This window comes from Conger conger, chromosome 14 (genome assembly GCF_963514075.1).
Source record: "Conger conger chromosome 14, fConCon1.1, whole genome shotgun sequence".
NCBI classification, from domain to species: Eukaryota; Metazoa; Chordata; class Actinopteri; order Anguilliformes; family Congridae; genus Conger; species Conger conger.
In genome coordinates, this window is record NC_083773.1 from 10,764,266 (window position 1) to 10,790,332 (window position 26,067).

Here is a 26,067-nt window from a genome sequence, read left to right on the forward strand (position 1 = left end):
CACACACACACACATACACATGCACACAAAATAAAAGCAATAAACTAGAAACAAGAAACCGCAGTACGTTAAGGCAATTAAATAATACATAGTATGCATTTCCACCAACTCACATTTCAACTATTGACCAGCATTCGTTACACCCACATAATGAAAAAGCAAGGATGTAAACACCAACTGCCATTTTTCTGTATTTGCATTTGCTTCATCAATGAACATGACAACACTTAACTTAATTATTCAAAGAGAAGGACAAAGTGCATTATGTTAGACTGAATGCGAGACAAAATCAGCAATGCGTTTTGCAAGTGTCAAGCTCTGGCTTTTATGGGCCAGTAAATCAAAGTAATCTGAACGTAATGCCGAAACATGATTTTCAACAGCAAGGAAATGCTGCTTGAAATTATGTGAGCAGAGTATGTCAATATGAAGCGCAGAAAGAATGAAAATGTGTAATTTAAATGCTTCTAACAAGACAGAGATGCTGACATGGTGAAAGTCATCTTCAATCATAAATTCTAGGGGATATACATTTTTGCACACATTCTACACTGGACTATTTCATAGATGCAATTGAAATTCTAGCTACCATCTAAATCCTACAACTCAACGTTGCTTTATGGTGTACGGCATGTCTGAATCTGCACAGTAAGGTTAACCTGAGAAATACTCAACACAAATCTTCACCCATTCGCCCTGATTTGTTCCGCAACCTTTGATCACCAACATGCAGGCCCACTTTTCATGGTTTCAAACAGCAATGAGCTGTTGAGTACTTCTGATGCTGTAAATGTCTGATCAGACCTATGTCAAATATGTACAAATAACCCATTGCAATGCTCTTTTGCCTTTTCAAAATGCCTCTATGTGCTTAACTGCATATTTTCCAGCCGGAACATTCTCCATATTCCGTGCGGCACACCTCATGACACATTAGAGGCAAGGCCATTACCTTGACTTTTTAATTGAAACGTTTCTGTAACTCAGTAATTTTTGTTACTGCAGTGACTTTCCTCTTCTAGAATAGTCAGACCTTGAAACATTGAAAAAAAAAATTATATTCCAGACGAGAAATTTGACTACAATTAAACTGTCAATAAAGAGAAAGAAATTCACACAAAGAAATGCGCTGGAGCCGAGAATCAACATATTTAACAGCGGTGGGAGTTTAAGCGTGGGTAGACTGATTATAGACACGGCCTGCTGATCACAGACAGCAGGAGAATACAGAAAGAGGTTCAGGCAAGGACTGCTGTTGTGGCGGCTGAAGCCGCCTTCCCTGACACACACAGTGATAAATGCCATAGCTGCACTACATCATTCTGTCTTCATGAGAAAATGGCTGAAGCCCTCTCAGAAAGAGTCTCCACTGACAGTACGGCACTAATCTCCACCGCATAACCTCAATACATGTGGTGCTAAAATGCTGCATTATACACTATATTAGGTATGTATTGTTTCTTAGGGTTGTGACACTACTCACAACACAAAGCCGGCCCTGTGAAAACAGCGGTGATTCTGCTTGTGTCAGGTTTTTATTCCCTAGCACACGCCCCGAGGGTATCACCGAGGAATCAAGTGCCCAAACTCAAAAGCCGGAATAGTGTCAGAGGGACAGTAATTCTCTCTGTGCTCCAGGCTGTAGGAAGCAAAAAAAAAAAAAAAAAAAAGCACAAAAGCAAAAAAAAATCCATCTTGGGACAGAGTCCCTCAGCAATGCTTTTAAAACAGCTCCTTATGGCAGGCCACCAACCACCCCCCTTCTCAATAGTCCACGCTTATTAATACCAATAAGTACATTAAATGTACACTCCTCAAAGAATACCTCATACAGTGACACTCAGACTTGGGAACTTTATTGCTTTTTTTGCTGCAGGGTTTAAATAGAAGATGCAGGCTTTATTCTGTATGTATACTAAGCATACAAGCTGATGCACTCGCAGCGAGACATAGGTCTGTGCATAAGCATTGCGCTTTCAAACTTTCAGCGAAAACCTTACATTGAATAAACAGAACACTTCAGACTTTATTACTGATTGGTGCTATTTTAAAGCACCTGCGTTGAATTCCCTGGCTACAGTACTTATGCTTATGTGAGTCATGCCTTAGTTCTGTTAAATTAGTTATGTTTGTATCTGGAACAGCAATGGCATAATTGCTGGATATTCAGACACTTTGTCAGGGTTAAACAAAAGCATATAGGACAGAAACCCCACAAAGGATACCTAATTTTTTTACCTCTGTATCTACGAGAAAAATCTTAAGAATAACATTATGGAAAAGAATTTCGTAATTCTCTGAGCCTCCACAGCCAAATGAGTTAAGCAACTGGCAGAAACGCACTGAAAAAAATAATGATTTTGAGAACTGGGTCAAACAATGTGAAGGGATTTGATCTTCAGTCCTGGAACTTGCAGATAGCAAAGTTCTCAAGTTATGATACGTTTTCACAAAGGATGGATCAAGTTCAAGGTTCAGCCCAGTCTCATGGCATATACGGACGTGCCTCTGAGCACTCTTTTGCATTCTCACAGGTACACTTTTCTCCAGTTTTAAAACAAAATGCCCACTAGGGGTGATAATTTAAGGAATGTAACATTACGAGTTTAAAACGTCTCATTTTAACGTTTTAGGTGTAGTGGCATGTGATGGGTGAGCAAATTTAACAACAGAATGTAAAAAAATTTAAAATAGAAAATTAAGATTGCCTTTCCCCAAACCCACTGGACCCACCTGATTGATTACTTTCAAGTTGATATAGTTCTATGTTCAATGGCCTTCCCAGTCACCGGATCTGAATCCAATAGAACACCTTTGGGATGTGGTAGAACGGGCTATTCGCAGCTGACAAATCTGCAGAAATTGCGTGATGCAATTTGTCAATGTGGAACAGAATCTTGTGGAATCCATGCCACAAAGAAGCGAGGTTGCTTTGAGAGCCAAGGGAGGCCCTAAGCAGTATTAGTATAGTGTTCCTAATAAATAACTCAGTGAGTGTATCATCCCATTTGCATAAGTCGTTTTGAACTCAAAGGCAATTTAGAAAAAATATGCCACAGCATGTTAATTCTTCCTGTGCAGAAGATAGCATTCCTATAAACATTTTCACCAGTGTAGTACAATAGAAACACCTACAGCGTATATGCATCTGCAAATCATACCTAATTTATATGTTGTTTTAAGTTGTGTAGAAGTCAATAACACTTTAGCTTAGGAAGATATATCAAGTAATACATATGTCCCACTAGGGAAACCATCCAATGAGCTTACAAAGAAAATTAAAATGCCCTTAAAACACAAACTCAAAATGAACAGGGATGTTACAGTATGATTTTACTGAATGCAGAATTTGGTCTTTTCTAATGTACGCCTTTAATAAATGTCACAGAAAATAAATAAATAAAATAACAAATAAATAAACCAAGGACCAAGGGGGTCCTCCAGTGAGAATGAATCACCAAACAAGTCAGAACAAGTGTGGGTTTCAGTCACTCAGCAATAGGCTTTGATGTAGGAACCAAATCATGATGTGCTTGGGTGGCAGGAAGTGCATATTGTGGAGGGGGGGGGGGGGGAGGGGGGGGGGGGGGTTGTTATCCAGACGAAAATAGAAAGCACATTCCCCAGCACTCTGCTGCAGAAGCACAGAAGAGGCCGTCCTTTATAGGTCCTGACTCGCCGTGGTCATTAAGGATTCCAGGGCACTTTTAGAAGGAGTGGAGGTCTTAACCCTTACACCCTGGTCAAGTTCTCTCAGAACTATCCACACTTCCACACATAATCATCCTTTCCACCTAATGTGCTACACAATCCCCAGAGCTCCCAGCTCACATTGATCCCCTAGCTCATCACAGCAAATGAGAATTGACTTCCTAAGTCCCCAGTTGATCTACCTGGAGTAATAAAGTCAAAAACCGATGTATTCTTGTTAAAAAAAATATCCTGATCCTTTTTTGTTTTCAGAACCTACTTAAGCATGATGCATATTTAGTTCGGACCAGACCAAAAAATGGAATTGAATGCAGTTTGAGTAGGTAGTGAGATCTACACAGTTTGCCATGGAATGAGAGCAAAGAACAAAGAATAAGTGACAAAACAATGGCAGCCAAAATAATCAAATGTGCCAAAGGAGATGCACGACGCACTACCAAAGCCAACAAGCAAATACTTCTGTGTTCAGTGACCATATTTGGCTTGTGAGAATTACACAAACAAGCACGACACTTACATGCATACAAATAACACAGTTCCAACAGAACAAGAACTAGATGTTAAGCAAAGGTCGTTTGCTGCTCTTACACAATGTCTATGACTAAAGCTGGCTAACTAAACATAAAATGAAATTATTTCCTAAATGTGCAATATCAAATCCAGGATGCTGTAAGAGGGTAGGTAAGTTGCTTGGCCTATGAGTAAATCCTGCTTCAAACAGGCAATTTTGTAAGAATGCAAAATGTATTCAACTGCTTTAATGGAAAAACTCACCAAAAATAACTGCAGATGATAACACAAACATCCAGAGCATAATGCATGGAATACTCTGCTAGGCAAGATTGGTACTGTAGCTCCCTGACGAGTTATAGAAATGACTTCTGATGACTTCTGCTGAGAAGAGCTCATTGATGCTTATTTTGGGCTCCAAAAAGAGTTCTGTTTAAGTAGAAGAGACTCGTACACCAGGAATTAATTTTTATTTCAACAATGCACATTCAAAAATATCTTACTGATGTTTCTTACTGATATGATAGTGAAAGCAGTTTTCAAATCTACCTTTTTAGATCACCAATTCATTTCCTTAAAATGAAAATGTAGGCCTATGCAACAGTGAAAAAAACTGATTTCCCGGTTTGCGGTTTGCAAAAACATAATGTTCTGTTTAACATTACGGCCACAGTATTTGGTCAATCTTGAGAAGTGACACCTCATTTCATAACTCTGAATCTGCACTTTAGTATCATGTGATGCAGATTTAGTGAATGTGCCCCTCAAATATGCGATTGGTCACAAATATTTAACATGGTGCTCTCCTTCTGCTGCACCCCTTCTCTAGCCCCACAGTGATGCCAAACAAGTCTTGTTCCCCGCACATATTGTACTGCATAGGCATATAAGACACCACCTCCATAGGCATATAAGACACCACCTCCATAGGCATATAAGTTATTGGTAGCCTGAATGGACAAGATGGCAGCCATGAAACTTGTGTCAGGCAATCAATACAGAGACAACAAATGTATTGTTAACTAGAAATATGTAAGTTCATACTTGCAACAGAATGTTAATTATTCTTAATTTTGAACTATCTGTATGTTGACATTAATGCTCCTGACAATGTATCATCATCTTCATGATTTCAAAATCAATGAACTATAGGCTACGTGTGTGAGTACCTCTGTCAATCATGCAATTTACCATGTCAATATGACGTACCTATCTCTTAAATCTTATCTTGAAGGAGAGTGGACTGCCATTTTCCTTTGCGTCAAGCTACTGTTGCTTATTGATGAAATTAAAGATGGACATTATTACATTAGCTATTTACTTACAGTTGATTACACTAAGCAGGGGACAATCCCCCCAGAAGCGATATGGTGTTAAGGGCTTTGCTCAAGGGCCCAACAACTGCACGGATCTTATCGTGGATACACCGGAGCTTGAATCAATCTTCCGGGACCCAGACATACACCTTAGTCACTGGGCTACCTGCTGCCCCAGAAACAAATAATATTTGTGAAATGCTTAATGATAAGGATATTACAGTGACACATCTTAAGACTGCTTTTACCTATTTATTTTTTTAAATATATATGCTTTTTATAAGTGTTACTAAAAGAAGCATTAACAAACAACATACACATTCGAACAAAGCGCAGTGAATTTTCACTTTAATGGTCAGGTATACGTGACAGAAGAACCACATAATGCTGAAGCTGACAGTATACTGATTCTGGTTCTGCACACACCCAGCCTTAATTACGGATTACAAATCTTCACAGCTTTTCACCAGTTTCATGAAAGACAGGCAAACTTGTGAACATACTATACACATTATGAATAATGCATCATCCGATACAGTCATTTTACCTACGATGAGAATTGTGTGGTTAAGCATTTTACAATTTAGGAATTTAGCAGATGCTCAATATACTCAGTTTATATTCATTTTACATGCAGACCATTTACACAGCAGGATATTTACTCCAGCAATTCAGGCTGAGTGCCTTGCTCAAGGGAACAAAGGCAGTGCAACTGGGAATCCAGTCTACAACCTTGGGGTTGCAATCCTAGATCCCTAACCGCTACGCTACACCGTCACGGCAAGCAATGGAATATATAAGGAATCCAGATTATAAACAACAATATGAAACAATGGGCCTCATGCAATAACATTTTCATACTCTTATCATGCAAGCAATTTAAGGACAAACCTGTTCGTATGAGTGGTTCTTGCATGAGGACTATAAGCAGGCACTTACTGTACCTTGTCACAGTTATCATTAGTGATACCGTACCCTGCACTGACATGGCACTTCACACTTGTCACTGTGTTTTATAACGCAAGAAAATGTACCTCAGGGAGTTGGGATCTGCTGCTGGCCATGACTGTCACAGGAAGATGATCGTTTGTACATAGTGCAAAACACTTGGGTCAACTCAGTGTACAACTGCAGTGAACTTTTGGATAAAGACATATTTATTTCTTGAATTAGCTCTGTACTTCACAATTTTAAGCAAGGGTGTTTTTATACAATGAAGCCACTGACCCATACAGATCACCAGGAGTTTTTTTCCATATTATCCATCCATCCATTATCTTAACCCGCTTATCCTGAACAGGGTCGCTTGGGCATACATTGGGCGAAAGGCAGGAATACACCCTGGACAGGTTGCCAGTCCATCACAGGGCACACACACCATTCACTCACACACTCATTTAGACTCTCCAATCCGCCTAACCTGCATGTCTTTGGACTGTGGGAGGAAACCAGAGTTCCCGGAGGAAACCCACGCAGACACGGGGAGAACATGCAAACTCCGCACAGAGAGGCCCCGGCCGACGGGGATTCGAACCCAGGACCTCCTTGCTGTGAGGCGGCAGTGCTACCCACTGCACCATCCGTGCCGCCTATTTCCATATTATGCAATTTGTAAATAATACATAAAGTACACATATTGGGCCTAATTTATCAACCGTGAGCCGGACAAATTTGATTGTATACCTTTCGTAAATGCATTTAGGACAAACAATGGCAAAATTATTTGAATTAATAAGCCAAATGAATATTAATTTCAGAGAGTGAGGCAATTTGTTTGCTTGAGACTTGTGAGACTACCCAAATACCTGTGGCTCTGTGCAAGGACAGTGAAAAACATATTGTTGCCACCCTTCGGGGTGACTCTAGACAGTGACGCCTCTCCTATAATTTGCCTGATGCGTACCTCCAGCATACGCAACTGGGCCAAACCCTGACCTTTCCCTGCGGCTGACGCGGTTCATTTGTGAAGTTTTTTTTTTTGTCTCCCATTTCCTGCGAGACGAATTCCTTCTACCTGTTGCACAGCGCATGAAACTTCAGACAGTTTACAACAACTATACTGTTTCTTGCCAGGCTTTAGTCTTCCCGAGCTCTGACAATCTGCTGCTTACACCACTGAAACATTGTTTGGCTTGTACTTCCATTACAGAAGTTCAATCTCTGCTTCAGAGAGGTATTTTTCTTTTGTCTTTTCTCAGCTAACTCTTTAAATTGTCTGCAATGGAATTCCAAGCTCCTAATATGGTAGTTTAGGGGGGTGTCAAATAATGCAAGTCATAAGTTATGTGAATGCGCTTTTCATGTGATTGGTCTTTATCAACATACACATGTGGATACAATTATGTTTGGTAAATCCAAAATAATTTGTTACACACAAATTTGCACACGGTTTTACAAAAATATTGGTAAGTGAGGCCCAGTGCCTTTATATAGAATAAAGCTAGTGAACCCTAATTCAGTAAGTGTATATAGATAAATATATATATTTCCAAAAACCCTTTACAAACTCTTAAAGGAAAATAGTTCACATCTACACACCTAAATCTAATAAATTGGTACAGATATTGCTTATTTCATACAATTTACCTATGGACTTTTTTTACTGCACACTATTTGACATGCATATTTTAGATAGTATTTGAGAACTATTTTGAAGCTACCAGCAGAATTTCAATGAAGTCTTTGAAGTATTTAAAATAGATTTTAAAAAATGCATTCTTAAACTCAAAACTCATTTAACCAAGGACTGCTTAAAGACCTAGTTTAACTGAGACATGATTTTCCCACAGAATTTGCTGCAAAACAAATTTAAATGGTTCCACTCCCATGCTATTATTCAAAGATCCTGTTGCAAGGCTTTATATTGAACCATTAAAAAATTACTACAATCTCTTGATCACCGAGGCTGCAATTAGGCTGAACAAAGACCCCATGGCACAATGACAGTGCGAATATGTAATAATACACTCAGATGGGGTATAAAAGCATGATTTCTTTGAAAGAATGTAATTCCATTTACTTCAAACTGTAGTTCACTTCCGTGAATACAGATGTTTCTCATAAAATGACAATAAACATCACATGTTCTCAATCAAACATAAGCTGGAATCACAATTACACACATTTACAGCTGAGACCAGGAGCCTCATTTAAAATGGTGCGTACGCACCTAAAAGAACTGTAGGGCACTTTCCACAACAGATTTGGGATTTATAAAAACAAACTTGACATAAAAACAAGCGCACATTTGCACAGAATATAACCCATGGGTACGCACATTTTGGACACTGTGAGAATTAGTGACTGATGGCAAAGTACTGAAACACAGACAAATGTCCTACAGATCTGTTTCACTCAATTCCTTTGAAAGTTTTCTAATAATCATATCCCTGCTCAGAGAAATATCCGGGCCAAGGTACTTTCTTTCTTATTTGTGTTAGAATGAAGCTGGTGACACCTTCCCGACAGAGTTTTAGCTTATTCCAGTGAAAAAGTATAGGGTCCTACTGCACAGACGAATAACATTCAAGTGCTCTTTTATCCCAGAATTCATTCCACTGCTGAACGCGAGGTCCCACAATGTAATTAAAATTTGTTGGTGAGGGGTTAATCAGGGATATATTTACATGGATGTGGGGATGTATCTGTCTCTCATCTTTGTAATTATGTGAAACTGTGCAGCTTTAAAATGCATGATATTTTAAATTCTCAATTACAGTAAGACTCAATCAAATTCTTAATAATTTCTGGCTATGGTAGTCTGTCCATATGAAATTTATCACGGGCACTTAAGCACGCAATGTGCTTCTTTGCACCCACTTTAAAGTCCTTTAAAGTTCTTTTACATTTCTTAAATGCTTTGGCTTCTGTGACATGCTGCCACTCCACAAATCTTATTTTATTGCGAATGCCACAACTATTTCCACCAAACAATGTAGGCCATCTGGCCTAAGTGTGTTGATTTTACATTACGTGAAGTTTCAGTTTTATTTTTCCTTTGCAGCCTGTTTTCTCCATTCTCCCTGACAGTACAGTATATTGGAATGATTTAGCTGACTCAGCCTTTCATTAACCATTTATGTTTAATTGTGGGAGTAAACTGGGTGGGACACGAGGCTTGTGAATGCACACAAACTTTCAAGTTGATTGTGATATTGAGGATATATATGACCTTACCATACACAGGTTTCTTGTTTCTTGTTTGTATATTAACTTTTAGTGTATAAGCTCTGCAAATAAATAAATAAATTCATACAGTACAGAACATATCTATGGGCTGTATATTCCATTACATCTCAGAAATAGAAAGAGAGAGAGAGAGAGAGAGAGAGAGAGAGAGAGAGAGAGAGAGAGAGAGAGAGATAGAGAGAGAGATTGGTACAGTATGGAATAGAGAATAAGGAGGATCAATAATGCTTCAAGACCAAGAGATGTGTTAACACAGCACTGTATGCACCAAATTTGCACTTTGCAAGAACAGAATAACTTCCATTACACTTGACATGACCCAAAGCCAACAATACAGCATTTCAGTTCAGTCCCATATGTACTTGTCACAACAGATCTGACATTGGTTGAATATGAACGGTTTCTGTTTTGTGGCGAGTTTACTCAATAGGCATGCTGTAAAGCTTGTGAATGTGAAAGCTTTTTATTTTTACACCATGAAAAAGTACACTGCGTACCTGATCATTGCCCCATCTGGAACCTATTCAAATTGAAACATAATTCAAAATATATTTAGAATTTCAATTCATTGAACAGATTTTAATTTGCAGTAAGCAGTTATAAATAAATCAAATAATGGAAAGTCCCTTGGGCTACGATGGTGTAATGAAATTGACAAAATTAAGTTGTAGAAATTGTCGCAGAACGATTCACTGCAGGTACAAATGAGTTATACCTGTGCACAAATACGTATTAATCTGCAAGGGTCACAAAGCATCCACACTATTAAGACCATTCCCCAGGGGACATACAGTATCAAAGGCTTTTAGTGGTTTTAGATTTGCAGTATGACAAGGTAAACCTGTAATATGATATAATGGAATATTTGCAATGGTTTACATATTACTCAAGTCAGATTTTGCATTGTCTGCCCAACATTAGTGCAGTCGGTTTAGACATGTAGGTTATAATAACCTGCATTTTATGATGTTCTGTATATGGTATATACACTCAGTGACCGCTGTATTAGGTAGACCTGTACACCAGCTTTTTAATGCAAATATCTAATCAGCCAAGCATGTGGAAGGAACTCAGTCCATGAAAGCACACAAGCATGGTCAAGAGGTTCAGTTGTTGTTCAGACCAAACATCACAATGGAGAAGAAATATGACCTAAGTGACTTTGACTGTGGAATGAATGTTGGTGCTAGATGTGTTGGTTTAAGTATCACAGAAACTTTCACGCACAACAGTCTCTAGTTGTGTGTGAAAAACACACCACAAGTGAACATACAGGACAAAGGCCAAAATATTTTTTTTATGCTATGAGTGCTATTCATCTCGGGATGTAAATGGAAGACATTTATTGAATTAGCTTGACCTGGCACTGCCAGTGTGTAAAGTGTGTGGTATATTACTGTTGAGATGGAGTGGCACACAACAAAGTACCAGTAATCTCCCCGTTTGCTCTTTTGGCCCCTGTCTGGAGGTATGCCAAGTCCACGGGTCCGTGGCTGAGGGCACAGGGCAGAGAGAGCCGGGCTTTGCCAGGGCTGATTCTCAGACACTCATTGTGAAGAACTGTACCATATACAGGAACAAAGGGATTTCCAAGTGCTCAGAGGGTCATGCACAATGAATGCATGAGAAAGGATGCCTAAAGAATTTATTCTGCTTCTCTGACTTTGAGATGTTAGGCAAGGCCTTTCGCTGAGAGAGAGAGAAAGAGAAAGAGATAGAGAGAGAGACAGAGAAAGGCTTGCTTTTTGGCTCTTTGGATTTGACATAACTCCCTTTCTTTCTAAATCCCATTACTTTGTCAAGACACAGTATACGGCTTCAGGACCTCATTATACATTTTAAGCACCGTAATGAATATCAGAACAGAGTGGGAGACAGGTCAGAGATTTCAAACTACGAAACACAGAACGCAAGACTCATCCTGCACCTCGATAATAAGCTGCTGCTTCCGTAATGTGTGTGATGGAATAACAGAGAAGTGTGTTCTAGATCAATTAAAAAGAACAATGCTCCTGACATTTCTAGAGAAAGCCCTAGAGAAGCTCTCTAAAACTGCTGCCTTTTCCTGTCCACAGCTGGACCTTTGAGAGCAAGCTTGAGTAATTTCCACAATTTGCATAAAATCTGTAAATCAAATGCAGGTTGGATGTCTGATCATAAGTGCCTTGGAATCTGATAAATAGCCAAGCTATATTTTGGACTGGGTTGTAAACAGTCTGAAACAAAGATAAACAGTGAAAAGATATCTTCATAAAAAAACATATTGCACATGCTGGCTAATGTAAATCAGATATACACAGTATTAATCGATAATAACCTCGCAGTAATACTGTACATGCTACAGATATGTTACACTGCCTAATGTGCTTTAAGTTTCGTTTATTTTCTGGATTTTTACTTTGGTTTGAGTGTATGCTTTCAATTGGCTGAGACAGCTTTAGAATGGCAGGTTTGTAAATATAAATATAGGTCTAGGCCATTCAGGGATTCATAGTACAAAGCAAGAAAGTACACTTAACAGCTACATATGATTAGTGAATCATATCACTATGTGAATAAATACAACATGAATATATTTTATTTATTTATTTATATCACTATGTGAATATGTGAGTTATTTGCATGGAAAGGAAGGACCTCAATACTACGACCTATAAAATTATTAGCAACTTTAATGCACCAATGTTACCACAGGTATCATGACGGCAGAACCGAAAAGCTCTGAACATGTACACTTTTCTAAGTTACGCACAACTGTGGTAATCAAGCATATTGGTTTTTTTTCATGCGCTGAAATGCGCTTATTCATTCCCTCACCATGGCAATAGACATTATATGATATGAAATGGAGTGCTTTTAATATATCGAATGAGCAAAATGATCAATTAAAGCCATGTTTCATTAACATAACATTAATGAACAAAGCCATGCTTGTTTTTCACACAATACAGCACAGTGAACTGCAATGCAATACTGTGCCTGAACCTAAGCCAATAAGCCAGCCATCTTAATTCATCCTGTTGTTCCATGACTGAAAGTTGTGCTGTTACACTGCCAACCCACTCTAAATGTATGACTAAAAATGCTGCTGCTGCCAGCTGAATTTTTAAAACATAGATGAACGGCAATCACGTCGCAAAGTTATTCGGCTTTCAAAGTAAAATGCATTTTAATAGCTTGTGCTTTATACTGAAAATAACGACTTTTGCGGCATTAACAGATTCTATGAATATTTCATGTGTTAACTGCTCTTAAAATAATTTGTGTGTTTTATTATTGCATGCAGATAATTTCAACAGCATTTGAAAAGGAACTTTTTTTTTTCCTCACTGCAGCAAGTATACGTAAACAACTCTTTTTTTTTTCCTACATCCAGTAGGTTTTCAAACAGGTTGCACTGCATTTTTCACTAAATTTCAGCCCAAATATTGATGAAATCCACATGGATACTCTCTATAAAACATCACAGTGTCCAAAGTACAGAAGGAAATGCTGTCAGACAAACTAAGTTAGCAGTCGACAAATGATAGGTAAGTATATCGATTACAGGTGTGCTTAATAATGTATAATTCAGCACCTATAACTCCCAGCTGCCTCTCTCACTGTCCCTAGGTAAGTAGTGCACCATCATAAGCTGTTTGTCTGTTCTTTTCCAATAGCCCTCTGCTCAACAACTCTGCGTTTTCACATTCATTTTAGTCGTTCAGTGAATAATGAATTACAAAAATCGAAGTAAAAACAAACATAGAAAAAAACCCCAATTTATTTAGCATGAGAGCTACAAAGTACCAGTCCGCATATTGCAAGCTAATTAGAGTGGCCGGTTTCTAAGGGATACCCATTGCCCTCATGACTCACAATAAGGTGTAATGACCAAGCACTTTCCGAGTCAGCAAAGATTTATCTTCGGCCCTTGTCGAAGCCCCAGAACATGCACTTCCCTCCAACCGTGCCCTGACAATAATCAGCGCCGACTATGTCAATGATGCGAGGAAACTCTATCACCATTTTCTGAACAGCATTAAGCACGAAACCTTTAGCCTGCCAGTCTTTAGCAGCCTTAAAACACTCACAGCCCCAGGAGTTATGTCGCTGTTTGGCGAGCGGGTCAGATTCTCGTTCACGCAATGATGTCATGGGCAACGGATAGAAAAACACAGCGGATCTTTCATTACAGGATCCAATACCAGCAGCACAAAATCGTGCATTAATTCACCTCCATATAATGAGGGTACAAAACCAGCAATGCCCTTTTTCTGAGGTCAAACGACAGCATCAACATCAATATAAGGTTAAAGAGGTTAAGAATCAATTAATTTTTAAAACTAGATCATTTGTTAATGTCACAGCAAAAATGCCAACAGCCCACTCAACCCTCCTTTGCAAGCACAGGGCGCATAATAGTTCTATCAAACATAATCCACTTCAGCATTGACTTGCATTATTTAACTCCTTCCAATTAAAATGTTGCATCTGAAACAAATTGGTACTATGTAAATTAAGTCATAACAAAACATAATAGCATTTTAATGGGCATTTTATTTATTTATTTATTTAGTTACTTATTTTTTAAATTTACTTAGCTAGTTTTTAACAATTACCAAACAATTTGGGCTGAACAATAATCTATATTTCTCAGTTCTCACATTTGAGTCAGGGCTCATAGACGACACATTTGTTGCCTTAAAAATGAATTTTAAGGTGAAATGTGTGCTATGAACAGTGCTATGAGATTCTCCGGTAGAACGCCAACTTTGCCCTGCATGACACCTCATCCAATTGGTATGCCAATGCATTCTTTGAGAAGTTTGTGTCCTTGTTCATATGTATTTAGGGCAGCTAGCACTCTGAAAGCTTTCCTGCACTCTGAAAAGAGTTCTGAATTAGAGTAACCCACATACTAAACATAGGCAAGCATTAATCATATTTTTCATTTCAATACAACTAACAAGATTAGAGCATCAAATTATAATGTGTGTTGACATATCTGTTTTGCTGTGGTGTTGCCAAGAAAAGATATAGGCAGGGATATTATAGGTTGTCCATTATTTTGAATGAGAAGATATGAAAGGATCTTAAAATTGTGTGTCCCCAGAAACACTTTTGACATCTAGAAACGTCCCAAAAAATGTAATAGAAAATCCCCCAAAAGTGCCTTTTTACAGTACATCTAGAAGAACCATTTACTCGGCTATGAGTAAAAGACACTGCTTTTAGGGTTCCATTTCCTCAGCCAAAATAGTAAAAAATGGAAATTACCTACATTTGGGACTCAATAATGTCCTTGTACTGTACCTACTACTAATGTAATTACTGCCAGAGGTACATAGTAGTAAATAACTGAATCTACATACATTTCACATTCAAGGACCCAATCAAACAGAAGAAATCAAATTACCAAAAATCCAATTTACTAAGCAATTACTGTAAACCCAATCCAATTAACGTGTGAGTTGAATTCAAATGATGTTTTACTTTTTTTAGAGCTGCTTCAAAAGGTAAATTACTAAATATTACAGTTTATGGTATCAAACAATGTTTTTCTGCATAGAGGTGGATTATCACATCCATTCAGTTATTGTGGCCAGAAAGAGCAAGAGGGAGAGGGGGATAAAAAGTAGGAGACACAGAAGGAACGGAAAATGCCAAATACCCAAAATTTTGTAGTTGATTTTGCTTGAAATGGCTTCATATTGGTACAGAGTCTGTTTACGTAGCTGCTGGGTTTTGAAATTACAAATATATAGGGTACCTTGGCACCACTTTCTCTCAAAGGTATGTACTTGTATTGCTAAAGAACCCAAATAAACACAGATAGGTTTGGTCATTCACTCATATGAATGGTAATGAGAGGCCTCAGGCCTACCAGAAATAAGCCTACTTATTTTGGATAACAGCCATCTATTTTCCAGCAAGACTGAATGCCAAATTCACTTTTTTATTGTGACTAAGAGGTGTTGTTTGGACATCTGTGACTCTTTTTACTGAAATAAATCATGGAAATTGAAAATGTAAAATTAATTTAAAGTCTTGTTTGCTGCTTATAGTTACTTTAGCTACCCAGAAAATACATTCATGTTTTAATACTGCATGAATGCATGTTCTTAGATAAATATATATATATATATATATATATATTCATTCATAAATACATATATATATATATATACACACTCAATGTGCACATTAACAGCCAATCATGTGGCAGCAACTAAATGCATAAAAGTGCGCAGACATGGTCAAGAGGTTCAGGTGTTTTTCAGACCAAATGTCAGAATGGGGAAGAAATGTGATCTAGCGACTTTGACTGTGGAATGATTGTTGGTGACAGGGTGGTTTGAGTATCTCAGAAACTGCTGATCTTCTGGGATTTTCCTGCAAAACAGTCTCTAGAGTTTGCAGAGAATGGTGCAGAAAACAAAAAAACATCCAGTGAACAGCAGCTTCTTAAAGTTCTTAATGAGAGAGGACAGAACTGACAAGTGACAGTAATGCAAACAACCCACACATTACAACAGTGGTATGCAGAAGAGCATCTCTGAACACACAACACGTCAAACCATTAAGTGGATAGTGTACAGCAGCAGAATATTTATTAAGTCTAAAAAATAAGTACCTAATAAAGTGCTCAATGAGTGTATATTGCCTCATAAAATATGTATTTCACACACATATATACACACACACACACACACACACATACAGGTGCACAAACACAATTATTATACACACCGTGCATCCTCTAAACATTCACGACATCCCATTTATTAACTGTCCATTTCAGTGAACACCCAACAGTTTGTCATAAGTTATACTATTCCATACTAAAAGCCTTCGCTCTCACACGAACATAAAAACTTTGCACATCCATGAAAACATTTTTCAGTACATTTGAATATTCTGTGCAGGGGGGTGGGTTTAAGTCTCAGTGTTTTTTAAAGTGCTGCGCAAAAACATTTACATACTTCACAATTCATCCCAATATTAAAATGTCTCTGTTGAGAAACCCGTCCGACTCATTCTGAATGGTGAACAACATTACAGCAAAAAAGCTTCCCTCCTATTCCTCTGTATGGACCAATAAATATCATCAGCCTATGCTGCTGAGTCACTCTACATGGTTGTTACGGTCACAAAATTAGACCAATTAAAGCCGTTTTTCACTTTCACTGAAGCTTCCATTTTGCGAATAGCACTACTGCAATTATAAGCATAATTTTTGTTGAAATTCAAATGTGCCTATCTTGAGATAGTTCTTTTCAATTGATACTGTATATTGTTATTTTACTTCACAGATATGTATTGTAAAATACAACTGCGTTATTGATTATTTTTATATGAATTATGTCTTTTTCCCCAGCACTGTAGGGGGTAATATCAGTTCAAAATGAGCTATATATACTAAACGAAACCTGATCGATTATTTTAACCATCAGTGCAGTTTTACCATATAAACCCAATAAAAAAAGAACCCACCTCCACAAAATGCTGCGATTGCTGAATCATTGTGTCCTTTCTCCCAACTTTACTTTAATCGCAGGCCTGTAAAATAACAACGCCACTTGGGGCGTGTAATTTTTCTTGAGCATCTGTATATTTTAACAAATGAAGGGAAATAAAAAGACCAGCTCCCAGTGAATATTTTACCCAGTGGAGCAGTGTATTGCTTTCAAAAACACTTGTAAATGCGAGACATTCCCCTTGTGGTGCCGCTGTTACAAAGTGTTGGGAGGATGAAAGTACTCCCTCAACGTGCTGTCTCTTTCACTGCCTTCTGACGAAGGAGCTCAAACCTGACCCGGACAATAACTGCACGGAACCCACCGTTGTTTACCAGCCCTAACATAAAACATTGTTAATAATTCAACAGTCCCCACGCTCCCAGTTATTCACAAAATGGTTGTTGGACTGTGTTGCTCTTATTAAGCCTTCAATTAAAAGTATTCCCAGCGGTGGGACCACATAGTACCATAGTAAACCTAGGAGGTGGCAGTAATGCACACAAGCAATGGATGCAAGGAATACAGCAGATCTGCAATTATCACCACAATACCATTATTCAGGAGGCCAAAATATATCTTATAAATGTTCATATTCTGCACTGGATGAGCCTATTGCTCTGCACAAGCGCACACAATTGCTTCATGAAACAGTATATGAAACCATAACCATGGACAGTTTTTCTTTAATACATTAAGTTTAGCATTAAGCATATCCATTACAGTCCATATATAAATAATGTGACACTGAAATGTATACCGGTGGTGTCAACAAATTAAATTTGCTGTGCAACTGCAAAAAAACAGCTTGACACCCAAACATGAATTCTATTCACATATATAAATATATATATATATATATATATATATATATATATATATATATATATATACTTTTAGCAATAAAGAATGCACTCAAATTCTGTACAGCGCACCCATACTTTCGTGTCATGTCAATCCTTCTTAAAAACTTTGCAAACCATGCAGGAGTGAAATCACAGACTAATTGTGGCTGTAGGTACCCTTTGATATTCCATCATATTAAATGGAGTATAACCCCGGTCTCGTTTTACATCTTTACATCTTTAATGCACAGCGCAAAAGAATGATCCCAGAGGGGAAAAAGGGCACCAGGGATTGGAGTAAGTGCTAAGATAATACAAGAGTCTATAACATATAACATAGCCTGAACTACAGTATCTGTAGGGAGTATGACCCGAAGAGGTCCCGTCTCCAGAGACAAAAGCTGTTTATAAATGCTACGTGTTTTCAGCTGTATCTTCTTCATATGGAAGCACATTATTGGATTATACGCTTTAATCTTTTAACGGCAGTGTGTGTTTATACTATAAATGCTGACTGCTCGTGGCTGCACATCACACACAAAGCAGCGGCAGTCAACAGCTGCAGTCACACGGCTCGGAAGATGAATCTGTAAAATCAAAGGAGAGCGCGGAGTGCCATCGAAAGTGCTGCGTGTGATTTACTATCCTGAGAGACAAGAGATTTGTTTTATTGAAATCCAATCAGTCCTGGAGCCACGGCAGAACAATATCACAGGCTGACGACTGATCGCTAGGAACTGACCAAACGCCCAAGGCTTTTTAAGTAAATGAAAAGGCTCTGAAAAACCTAATTGCTTTTTTTTCTACATTTCGGCCTTTTTGAAAGAAAAGCTGAGCATGTGTAATGGGACTTCTAAGATAGCGTAGATGGAAAATAATTTTTAATGTAGAGTATCATTTATCTCCATTAGGTCTGGTCTGACATATTAGTCGGTTGATACACTAAATGAAATAATGACCTTATTTTTTTACTAGGTTTTGGCAAAAAAAAATTCGATTATATATGATTTTGTATATTTTGTAACAAACATAATTTATTTACCGCTCGTTAATGTGTACAGATATGCTGCTATATAGAGTAAAACATTTGTTTAACATGCAACATATATAGCATCACACCATCACACATTGATGAGGAATACGTAATCAACCCTGTTGTTAATGAATAACATTATCACAGCATTTCTGCCTCTACTGTGTGTGCCTTGTACAAAGTCAAGTTAAAACGCAAAGTCCATTTTCTCTCAGTAGTAAAGAAAAGTCTGAAGGGCTGAGTACATCTGCTCGTAGTATGACCTCTCCCTATCCCCAATATCAATCTTTACTGAACATTATATTCATAGTACAGCCATTCTTACTGCGGAGGTTATTTGATGACATTGACATGTTATGCATGACCACTCCTAATTCTGAATAATAAATACTGTACAGTAGACTGTATTGTAATAGATACGACAGACAGCCTGCTGTCCTGTTCAATAGAGATGGGGAAAATGTTGTAAATTGAAAGGAAAACCTTGACTTCACTTGATCCCACAGACATCCAGGCTCAACGCTTCATGCCGTGATGCTGACTGACAGCGACTTTACCGATCACACAAAGGCCTTCACGCAGAAAGGCTTTCTGCACCATAGTAACCCCTGCAGTATGACATGTTCTTTGACCGTTTCTCTGGAATTTGAATTCAAACTGGAAAAGACAATGCAATACCAATGAGCGGTGTGGAAAACTCGAAACAAGAGGGTCAGCCGACACCAAGAATGTTAGGGCGTGCGTTACACCTCCCAACAAACACAATTCCTGAGTAGTCAGGCCCTGAATTACACATACTGTATACAACATAAAAATAAACCCATACTGAGAAACACATCATTACTACACTTTCAGAAAGTGTGGTGTGTACATGCATCTTCTGTGGCCATTTCCCAAATGTATTTCTTGTAATGTATAAACATTTAATTTCTACATTTAAATATATTTATTTATATTAGACATTTAAATGAAAAACAAGTTTGTTGCATTCAGGCACATGTGCATACTGTAAATGTACAGTATCCGGTCCATGTTCGACCTATCTACAGAGGAGTAGCCTCAGTAGCTTTATGAAATAAGACACAATGCATGCTGTCTGGCCTTACCAGTGAATTAGAAAATACAGATTACTGCTCCTCGCCATAGAAAGGAATGGCGGTAATCTGTCACACGACTCTTTGATGCTCTTGCTCGAGCCTCACAGTGTGTGGGGTTCCCAGTCTACCCACCCATAATGATGTTTTGAAAAATCACAGAGCTGTTTACTTCTAAAAAACCAGCAGAGTGCAGCGGGAAAAAAAGAGCCAGACACCATTCCAGCAGTGGTGAAAAAGTGACACTAAGCATTTGTCTTTATTTGCAGCTCTTCAGTCTGTTTTCTTTGGAGCAGTCTCTGTAGAGAGGGTCTCAGCAGCCAAGCCAGACAATCCTTCACCAGTTCCATTAGAAGAGGCTCCCTCCCCAGTAATGCCACATCTTCACCATTGTTATTGGGACCTGCCTAATGTTTAACAGGATATCAGCGCCCGACATTCACCGCGTAACTCTGCGGGCCGCATGGGGAGTCCGTGGCCATGGGGACCTCAGGGGGCACCAGCAAACACTGGGTGCTCACACTGTCGCCCTGACCCTCCATAGCTCACAACCAGAGCTCAATTTTTGGCAGATAAGAGAGTTACAATTGGCAGCCCCACACACACTTCACCTCTCTTTACGGCTGTTCACAACAGAAGTGGGCGCAATCAACAATGCATTTAAAAACATGGCCCTGGCATTTTCAGGGAGATTTATGAGTACGGAGTGAAGTGGAGGGCCTGATGTCTGAACACACCTGGCAGATGGTTGGGTTTTATGTGCTATGCTAATGCCCAAGGAAAGGCCAAAAGGAATTTTTCATGAAATGGATGCTCAGTGTGGCACGCGGAAACCAGGCTGGACGTGAACGCCAGGCCAAACTCCGCAAGGAAGGTGGAACTCTGCCATCCAATCAGGACGCATTGCCTTCAATAACAACATTATGTAAAACAAAGAGAAGAAGCTCTAAATATTTTCCAATAAAATGCTCAAATGACTGACAGGACATTAAATAGTGCTTCAGCGTAGCCTCTAACTACAAACACTTCATATTTCCATTAATCTGTTTCCAAGGAACAACAGCTAAAGTATTGCTTCTTCTAAAGCAACAGAAATGTTCATCAAGGTTATCGCAATTACCATCATGCTTTGTTCTTAGAATGAGACGGTAAAACAGCATGGAAAAGAGCTAAATATATTTGCTTGTTAACTACTTCAAGTCCAAATGTAAAACATTATGCATTATTAATGAAGATAAGACTGTTCACAACTAGCAGTTTGTGCTCTAAAAAACGAGTTTCAATTGACCATGCAGTCATGTTGGCACTAAGCAGCATGCTGAATCCTATCTCATCCGGAGTGATTTACAGATAAAATTTTACTTGCAGTCCATTTCTAGTGCTGGGTATTTTACGGAAGCAATTCAGGTTAAGTACATCGCTCAAGGGTACAAGGGGACTGCCCCACCTGGGAATCCAACCCACAGCCCCTGAGTTACAGGTCAGTTTGCACGCTGTACAAACTTAATAAGAACTTAATATGGAATTCTAACAAGATAGTTTGGGGCTTTCTTTTTTAAAGTATAGCCAGCTAACTTTCAACTAGATATATATATGTTCTACTGTACTGTGCAAGTAAATTAAATTCACAAGGCTGTTAAAGTCCAACACCAAATAGTACATTAAGGATACATGCAGAAATACACTTAAAAGGAAATATTCTTATATACAGTATTGTATATATACAGTAGCCTATACCTCAAGCCCTCCAATTGCCACTGACAGTAAAGCGTGTAATCCATGTATTGAAGTTGCAAATCAGCGCTAGTGGCATTTCTATTTGTATGCCCCTTGTCCATGTCTCTCTTCAAATTATGTAAAACTCTATCGTTTTCCATATTCATACATATCAGTATAATAAATGTCATACCTATCATTTTAACAGCACACATGTGTGGCTCAAAGTGTTAGCACGCTCGATCAAATTGAAACACAACTTAGTCACCATAATGTACCTCACATCATCATTTTAAACTGTACAGGGTAAAAGATGTTTGCTGCAGACATGGCCTTGAATACTAAGCTTCAAAAGAGAGGTGCCACACTCCAGTCCTGGTGCAGTGTCTCTTATTGTAAGTCAGTTTTCAAAGCCTAAATCTGCAATAAATGAAAATAAATCACTAAACGTACAGTCACTGCAGCACTCCTAGACTGGAGTTTCACACTGACGGTTATAAACAGTGGTGCCACCTAGAGGCTGGAGTACCTTCTTATGAGGTCGCAGTGTAGCGTGTCTGCATAAGCTTATCCTTTTCTAGAAAGACTATGAGACTGAATTCCCAATGAGGTGCCGCATGCTTCCTTCACCTTTCATACAGTACTGAAACTAAATTGGTTCAGTAAATACAAATAATGACGAATAAATGCATAATATGTACAAGCCTAAGCCTTATAAACCACCTTCACCATTCAAATACACAAAGTTGTGGGAAACATCGCAAATGTTGTTCGTGAATTGAAGTAAACGTCAAGATCTCTTATAATAGATAATAGATAATGGACAAAACACTCATGCAGTGTCTACTAACTCTGAAAGCCATTGTGACTTTTAAAAGACTGTTTCAAAGAAACTTGTTGACACCAGAACATTATTGACCCATTTGGCAATTTAGGAAGCTTATTTGTGCACTTATTTGTGAAGCTTATATAGATGTCCTTGGAGTGAGCCAGTTTTATACGAAAAGCAAATCTTACCATTCTACCTGAAAAGAGACAGTGCTCTGATTTTAGCACTGTGACGGAATAATCCAGTCACCTCTCAATTTTCATCAATAGAATTTTCTGCAGGGGCACACACACAGTATTGTCCCTTTCGAATATTCCTTAACACATTTCTTGGAGAGTGAAAAAATGTATACATAAAATAAAAATCTCCCAGATGACATATTTTCCCGATACTTTTACCAGCAGAAACCACCCAATGAAATTTTTATGACATGTCTCTAAATGTAACTACCCCAGAATCTTTTTAATGTCACTTCTACACTACATCATCTTTGACAGGCGGTTGGGTTGCAGCTGGACTTTTTTTCAGCTTCCCTCCCTCAATAGCCACGACAACAGAGGAAAGAAAAACACGTATTTTGCACTTTTCTAGAAAAAAGTATTAAAAACAAAGTACTCGTAGTGATAGAGCTGAAGGTTAAAATCGTAGGTCAATGAACTAATGTACTCATGTTTTAATAGCTGAGAAAACAATGGAAAATGGAAACAGGTACAGGTGAGACAAGAGCTCTACCTGTTACAGCTACTGCATTTTTTGTACAGTACAGAGATTGGAATATAGTAACTGTAGCAGTTAATACAAAGTAGACTCTACTTTCACAGCAAACAAATGGCAAAAACGCCCACATCCAGTACTAACTGTAAACAGACATACCCGCTGCTTTATTATGAATTAAATAGGTGCGCTAGTCTGTTGACACGCTCTACCAAAATTCAAGTTAATGCTTCAACAAATTAACAGATGCACATTACATTTCTGTGACTACTGAAATTATTCAATTTTTAATTCTGTTTCCATCTCAAAAAACGTCTTATTTGTTAGATCTTTTCAATGGGCCTCATCAAAGCGGATTAATTCCGATGACTTGGTTTGGAAAATACAATTTCACATATCTCAAAGGGAGAAATAGACAGCAGAAGTAAAATTTACGATAGCCCACATAGCGACGGGAGTTAGAAAGAGCGTATTTTACATGCATTATATGACTAATTGCAATGAAGTGTTTAATTAAACGCACATGCCAATCAAACACCGATTTGAATTGGCGAATACAGATACGTATTGTAGAAATTCGTCACATAGAAGGTTTCATTCCGTCCATGCAACCGCTAGTCAGAGTTTAAAGATGCATCTGCTGTCCCCTACCATCCTGAAAACTGACTCACAATGCAATCTGAGACGGAAGGGCAGATGCTCAGATTATTCCAATCCCCTTTACTGCACGCACATGTAGTGTATGTTACGGGTAGCACAAATGGGCTTTGATGAAAATTGTCCACAACTGATGGCGCTGTAGACTCTACACAAAACAGGTCAATCTTCAAGCAAATATATATACTCGTTAAAAGCATAAAAAGTATGTGCATGGTCAGAATACGCGTTGAAGTCTACGTTTTAAAAACACTATAATCTGGCTATTGAAAGGATCTAACAGATATGGCAGCAGTTAGTGCTCGGCTGAATCATTACCAAATCCACACAGATTATTCGATTGGGACAGTGAGACACAGGATTACCAAACATCTGCTATGATCGCGGTCTGTACAGCTGTATAAGGACAGCAATCCAGGAAGATTCTCCCAATACAAACGCAGCATTCCCATACTAGCCTGTGTTCAAAACATACTCGGCTACGGTCGCATATCCTGCACGCACACGCTTAGTTCGATAAATTCGTTTGATGAATTATAGCCTAACCTAGCCGTTTTAGACACACGGGTCTTGCATATTGTAATTCTCAAACAAATATGACATGTTTTGGTTACAAGTCTTGATAGGCTTTTAGAATAACATGCTAACAGCATCACATTCTGTTTATTTTGGATGAAAAACAAGTTGAATAACTTTAGTTTTACATCATTGCAATTAATAAACTCTAACAAGTCTTTGACAATATGGCCCTTGCCTAATGGTATCCCATGTCTGAGTTTTTTTTAATTTTATTATTAATTTAGAGAAATAAGCAGGATGAATATCATAAATCCGATCAATGAAAAAATAATGGCATAGTATCAGCCTACTACAACTGTGGACTACTAGAACGGCGCGAATAATAATAATAATAATAATAATAATAATAATAATAATAATAATAGTTCAATATTATCACTACTACGACAACTACTATAGAAAAACAACTAGGATACGAGTTCCTATATTCTTACCTTAATAGTATGATCTGGTTTTCCAGCGTAGTTTACTTATTTCTGCGTAAAACGTTGCCAGACGGAGACGTGAAGGGTATCTCGGCTATTCTAATAGATGCGCGTATTGTGAGTAGCCTGCAAGGTTCGGAATTGTGTGGGTGCCGGTGGCTGAACGAGCGGTAGCTATAAGAATATCTCCCACTTTCGGCAGGCTATTGTAACTAGAGATCAGTTATGACCGCAGTTAACAGTCAGCAACGAAAACATCCAAAATCGTTCTGCTGGTTACTTGCAATAGCCGCAAGTCTCATTCGCTGTAAACAACGGAAGATAAAGCATTCACAGTTCTGTCAGGTTTCTCCACCTGGTCCTTCTAATAGTATGCAAAGACGTACCTACTTACAATGATGCATCAGTTTCCCTCTACAATTCAGAGCAAAGCAGTCGCACGAGCAATTTCTCGGCGAGTCGTTGATTTCACTGTACCGACCATCCAAGCGGAACAGGCCCTTCTGGTTCGTCTGTCCAGTCGGGATATAGTGGAACTGTTTTCTCAGCTGGGACTTGATACTGAACTACTAACCGCTAAACGGCAGTGTCCTCGCTGACATTAACCAGGAAGTGCTATGCCTCTCCCACATCCCAATACAGGTTTACAATTAGCGCCTGAATCATCCGAGCCTTCCGATTTGGCACGAATGCCACACAATTCGCTTACTTTCAGATAAAATTATCCGAAAATTATAATACGTTTGCTCATTAACGTATACTTAAAGGGAAAAAAAACTTTACCTGAAAGGGAAATACGGTTTTTTTCGGAGCTCTTCCATAAGATGGGGCAAATGGATATTGTAAATTTGCTTATCGAGTGTTCACGTGTCATTCACAGGCTATCAAGGCTATTTGGCATGCATTTCCTGAACTCGGGACATGCAATCGCCTACACCCTGGGAAACAATA

At 38.5% G+C, this 26,067-nt stretch overlaps 1 protein-coding gene across 3 annotated transcripts in view; it reads right to left on the bottom strand.

The window, feature by feature from the left end:
* Positions 1-25,657, bottom strand: part of LOC133109704 (contactin-4-like) — a 156,060-nt gene extending 130,403 nt beyond the window's left edge. The window contains exon 1 of one of the 3 annotated variants that reach the window (XM_061219202.1): positions 25,511-25,657. The gene's annotated coding sequence lies outside the window, so the exon portion shown is untranslated. Of the gene's footprint in view, positions 1-25,125; positions 25,240-25,502 lie in introns of those variants that run through there. The other 2 variants (XM_061219201.1, XM_061219203.1) reach the window with 2 other exon arrangements.
* Positions 25,658-26,067: the final 410 nt, after the last annotated feature.